Source organism: Elaeis guineensis, chromosome 3 (genome assembly GCF_000442705.2).
Source record: "Elaeis guineensis isolate ETL-2024a chromosome 3, EG11, whole genome shotgun sequence".
Classification (NCBI taxonomy): Eukaryota; Viridiplantae; Streptophyta; class Magnoliopsida; order Arecales; family Arecaceae; genus Elaeis; species Elaeis guineensis.
In genome coordinates, this window is record NC_025995.2 from 101612378 (window position 1) to 101618105 (window position 5728).

Here is a 5728-nt window from a genome sequence, read left to right on the forward strand (position 1 = left end):
CGGTCTCGTTCTCTGAAATCAAATAGATGCAGGAATCCGGATTGATGCACCGGGCGATCTAATTATCTTTTAAATAAAATACGATTATATATTGAAATATGTAAGAATGGTTCTATAAAAAAAATATGAAGGAACGATAGGGCACCACGTTCTAGATTCCCAGGCGGACACAAAAATGAAACCAGTATTATGTTGAATAAATAAGACCAGCATCTTAATCGCACCACGTTCTAGATTCCCAGGCAGACGCAAAAATGAAACCAATATTATGTTAAATAAATGAGGCCAGCATCTTAATCACTTTGGACATATGATAAATAAAATTTCGAAACTATCTAGTTCAAGGCCTCCAATCAATCTAGCTAGGGTGCTTGGTTATTCTCCCAAAACCCCATTGTCGTGACCATAACGACTTGGCAATAACAAAATGAAAAAGAAGAGATTATAATTAAATTGACATTTAATGAGATTAAAAACTCACCTGGGATGCCATTTCATCTCATTTTCTAAGTTTTTAAAATTTACTTTAAAATGGGAATCTCTCGAGTTCAACTACAAGATACCAATCTTTATACCCTCCCATCCAGATCAATCCTCGGTAGCCTTATCAAATCCCTCTCCTCCATTACATGGTTTATCAAATCCTCGGTAGCTACTAATGACAATCCCAGTCATTTCCATGAAATGGTTAAGCTGGTTAGTCGCGGATCCTATCCTCCATCTCGAAGCAGGAAGAGATGCAATTAATACTGAATTAATGTTGAATCTAAACTATCTGCAGACGAATGTTGTAATTTTCAGCAAAGGCGAACCAAACGAATTCCCGAATCCTGCTCTTCCCTTCGATGTCACAGACCTCTGTTAACAAGGAGATGTCCAAGAAATTTAAATTTATTATAGCGTCAAAAGACCATTTATTCCTTGAAGATGGAACTGAGAAATATTCATGGTAATCTATGAGTTCCAGCGTTACAAGAGTGGTTAGTCATATAAACTAAGACAACATACATTAAGATACTAACGATAGATTCAACATATAAACCACAAACATCCGCATGGAAACTAATCCCGGCTGAAGAAAGCTACCAGACGCTCCATCAACTCCAAAGCCTTCTTGCACTCACGCCTGAACGCTCCTCCCCCACCGACTCCAGCAGATCCACCTCTCCTCCCCACCCATTCTTCGTCAGACCTTCGCAGTAAGCCTTGCCCCTCCCCCTTAGCACGTCCAGCTCCGCCACGCACACCAACACCCGCTCGCACGCCACCCCCGCCACCCCATCCGCCATCGGGTTCACGCACTCGTCGGCCATCCCCATCCTCCTGCGCACACCAGTTGCCACAGCCCCTCTATCCCAGACCTCACTCCGGCGTCCCTCGTCTCCAAGCCCACCAGTTGAGTCCCCCAGAAGAATGGGTGCAAGAACGCCATCCCTTTGATCCTCACCCCATGCTTCAGCCCACCCTCCCCCGCTCTAACCGCCATCCTGTGAGCAATGTTTGCGCCGGCGCTGTCGCCGGCCAAGAATAAATGCTCGAAATCTGCAAGATTCGCCAGCCATTCCTCGTGTCCGCCCTTGGCATGCGACGCCACCCACTGGAGTGCGCGAAGGGAGTCGTCGTAGGCGATAGGGAGCGGGTGCTCCGGCGCGAGGCGGTAGTCTACCGACACGGCGATGACGTTGGCTCGTGCAACGAGGGAGCTGACGAAGAAGTGGTAGGGCGGGCAGTAGGGGGAGCCGATGCAGAAGCCGCCGCCGTGGTAGTAGACGACGATCGGGAGCTTATTTCGGAGGTGGCGGGCCGAAGTTGGGAGGAAGAGGCGGGCGGCGATGCTGGTGTCGGAATCGATTATGACGTCTTTGGAGACCACGCCGGTGGCAGGGTCTGTGGTGGCGGGGAGGATTTCGGTGCCGCAGAGGCGCTCGACGAGGCCGCTCTTGTAGGTGCGGATGAAAGGGAGGTACTCAAATTGGAGTTCAGCTTTGGAATCCATCGGTTATGCGATGGTGGGATGAGATAGTAATTGCTTGGGTTTGCTGTGATCTTGCGTGAGGGGAGTCTCCTCGACGAGGGTAGTGCCGGTTTTGCGGAATTGTGATTCACAAGGTAAAGGTAAATAGGGAGAGTCTCCTCGGAAAGTGCCGATCCTCTACGGTGAAAAATTATTGATTAGAACCAGGGATGGCAATGGGCCAAAAACAGAGATGGGGATGGAGACCCCTCCTCTGGTGTCCGGTTCAATCTCCGATCGGGGGTTAAAATATTTTTCCATCTCCGGTCCGGTGGGGATTTAAAATTTCCGTCTTCGGCCCAATAGTCTAATTTATATGAATTTTTATCTTAAAAATAAATATAAAAATAAATTTAAATATAAAATATTTAATGACAATAAAAATAGATTTAAATGTCCAACATATAACATTCATTTGGTTGATCGTTTAGTAACCTATGCTAATAACAAATGCAAAAATCCAACAAAAATTGAATCCTATATTTAAAATATTGAAGCAAATAGATATAACACCATAGTCTCAAAATGCACATCTCTTTCCCAAAAATTAAGAATGTTACCAAGATCGAATACTCATCAGAATCCAATGAAAGAAAAAAGAGTAAAAAAAAATCAAAAAAAGCATAAATAATGCAATACAAATAAAAGAAGAGAAGAAGAAGAGGAAGAAGAAGACTCACTTGTGATTGAGAATACTAAAAAATGTGGCGTGTGTGAGTTATGATCTTTCTGAGCGAGGAGTGTGTGAGAATTGTAGTGTGGAGAGAAGGTGGAGGCAATTTTTTTAGGATTAGGTTTGCCTATTTTTAATATTTATATCTTATATTATATATATAATAAAATAAAAAAATCTGATGGGTTGGGGACGGGTCGGATGGGCTGGAGATGGGCTAGGGAAAGCATCATCCCCATCTTCGGCCCAAGCCCGATCGGGGATTTTTTTTTCTCCATCCCCATTAAAAACGGAGAATCCCGGGCCCAATTGGGCTGGAATCGGGCCGAGTCCGCCAAGTTCGAGCCCCCACTTGGCCGACTTTTTTGCCATCCCTAGTTAGAACAAATCTACCACATGTATTCTGTACTATTCAATAACAAACCAATACACCATCTAAAAAAATAAAAAGGTGCACTATTATCTATATTTGTTTGAAATTTTAAATAAAAAATATTTATTTTTACTGTTTTGAATGAAGAAAAAGTTTACTTTTTTGGATGGGGTAGTAGCTTGTTACTGGATGGTATAAGATACATATGGTAGGCTTGCTCTAACCAATAATACTTCCTGTGGTGCACCAGCCAGCAAACAACGAGCACACTGATACAAACCGTGCATTGATGTGGCACACGTTGTTTGTTGGCGTGATGCATCGCACGAGCATCCACCATGGGGAGCCGGTTTCAATGATGAGGGGGTGACTTTGAAGGTCAATTGCACCTGATGCATGCAATATGGAGGCCAAAAAATTAGGGTCTGTAGGGCTACAATTGCGTGGATCCAAAGGAACCGGCTTTTTAATGCGGGTGGGGTTTATTTTCTTCGTGCGAAAGAATGATCCGTCTGAGGGTGCGTCTCAGTTGTTTACATCTATCTAGCTGCTAGCAACCAAACACCTATATACAGTTGCTTGCAACTGGGATGCAACATCTAAGATGTAAGTGCATGTAACCAAAGAGCTTCTTAAAGGATGATTACCTTCCATCTATTAGATTTATCGAAAAATGATAATTCCTAGTAGTCATTATCTAGGATTTTGTTTCCAGTCCCCTATATAGATTATAGATTATAGACTAAATAACTTTTAGCAATTAAGTTCCTAATCAATCTTTAGCCAAAAAAAGGTTAAGAAACTCTAGGATGTTTTCCTTCTCTTCTCTTCACTGATTCATGTCTCACCATCCATTTTCTACCAATCAGCGTCCCAACCTCCCCTTCTCCTTCCTATATTATTCTTCTAGTGGGACACTTATCTTAGTTTCATCATACAAGGCTCAAGAATTATGCTTCAAGAACGTACGTTGTTCTACTTTGCTTTCTTCTTCATTGATTTGCTCCCATTCTTACGTACCTTGATTTTTAAAACTTAGTACCCCCTAACATTTTTTTTTGTTAGTTTTGTTGGGTTTGCCATGCTCTGAAGTTTTTTGAAGAAAAATTCTTTTGCCATGGACGATATGAAAAGGGACCAAGGCCCTCATCTAATCGAGTAATCCTACAGGAGGTTTCACTAGAGGTTTAGTAAATGCCCTTCTGCTATATGAAACAAAGTTAATGCATATCGTCATGGTATGACCGTGCACCGCTAATTGTTTGTTTAGTTTTCTAGTCAGTCATGATGTCTTTATTTTTAACAATAATAGTTGGGTAATTTCTTATTTTTATTGGATAGTTATATGTAGGTTAGCGAACTCATCTATGGTAATATGGAGTTGTTTGGAGAAATTATACACATCTATACACTGTTATGCATCATTGCTGGAAAGGTAACATACTGTTGCTAACAAAATTATGCATGATCATATATAATTATTTAGCATCTCAATGTTCCAATCCAGACGTTGTTTATTGGTTTTCCAGGTTGAATGATCGTTTAAATTCCTAATGACCTAGGACAATCTCATCGATGTATGTCCATGCTGCAATGAAAGTGCATAGTACTTCATCGTACTGTTACAAAATATTGTTTATCCCTCTCTTTTCATTTCTTTCCACAAAATACACCTGAGATTTCTGCCAAGTAGTCTTGAAAGTTGAACTTGTTGAGAAAATCTAGCTTTCTTTATGTCTTTTTGACTGCAACCTATGTTCTGCAATGTATAATCATTCACATGACCATGAACTTAATTTATATTTATATAAGCAAAGATAACATCATTAATATGAGTCTAATTATGTATTGTATGCACATACTCATGCCAGGATTTGCGTGTGGGCTTAACAATAATTTTTCTTTATATTGGTGAAGGGCAATGCAGTCTTCAATTTCAGGGTTACTTTTACTCACGAGAGCTAGCAACCATTATGTTATCTCCGAGGTCCCAAGATTTCCAATTAGATGACATTTATGTTCAGCCTCCTCCTCCTCCTCTTCTTCTTCTCTTTTTCCTCTCTCCAATTTTTTTTTTTTTTTTTTTTTTTTGAAGAGGTGGAAGCATTTAACCCAACGATGTGGGGAATGATAATGATATATGTCCACTTCGAACTTATAGCTGCCATAGGCAAGATGATTGCTTCTCATCATTCAACTCTTGCTGCTGCTCAATCTCAGGTAATTTGTATAGTTATACATGGTTTACATGTTCATACACACTTATTGTTTCTATTATACATAATATTTATAAATGTTTTTTTGAAAGTAGATGATAGCTAAAAAAAAGACTAAAATATACCATAAATATTGGTCTGATTCCTATCCATATTGGCAGGTCTAACATCAAGGTCTGGCAATCATCGCGTACATTAAAGGTGACAGCCAGAGAGTACACAATTTGTATAGGAGTGAGCCAGTCAGGAGACTCGAGGGGGCTTGGATTTGGAGGATCGAAACTCATCTTAGAATGTGCTTATTCTTTTGAAAGGTTGTCTGGAGTCATCTTCCCATCAGAGTGTTATTGAGGGTCTGAGAGATGGATATTCCGCTTTGCTATCTCGGATGCAATCTCAAGGATGAGACATTAGAGCATATCTTATTCTTTTGTTTGAAAGCTGTGCATGTC

The 5728-nt window shown here is 40.9% G+C and overlaps 1 pseudogene; it reads right to left on the bottom strand.

Annotated features, from left to right (window-relative positions):
* Positions 1–909: 909 nt before the first annotated feature.
* Positions 910–2202, bottom strand: LOC140856111 (probable carboxylesterase 2; annotated as a pseudogene).
* Positions 2203–5728: the final 3526 nt, after the last annotated feature.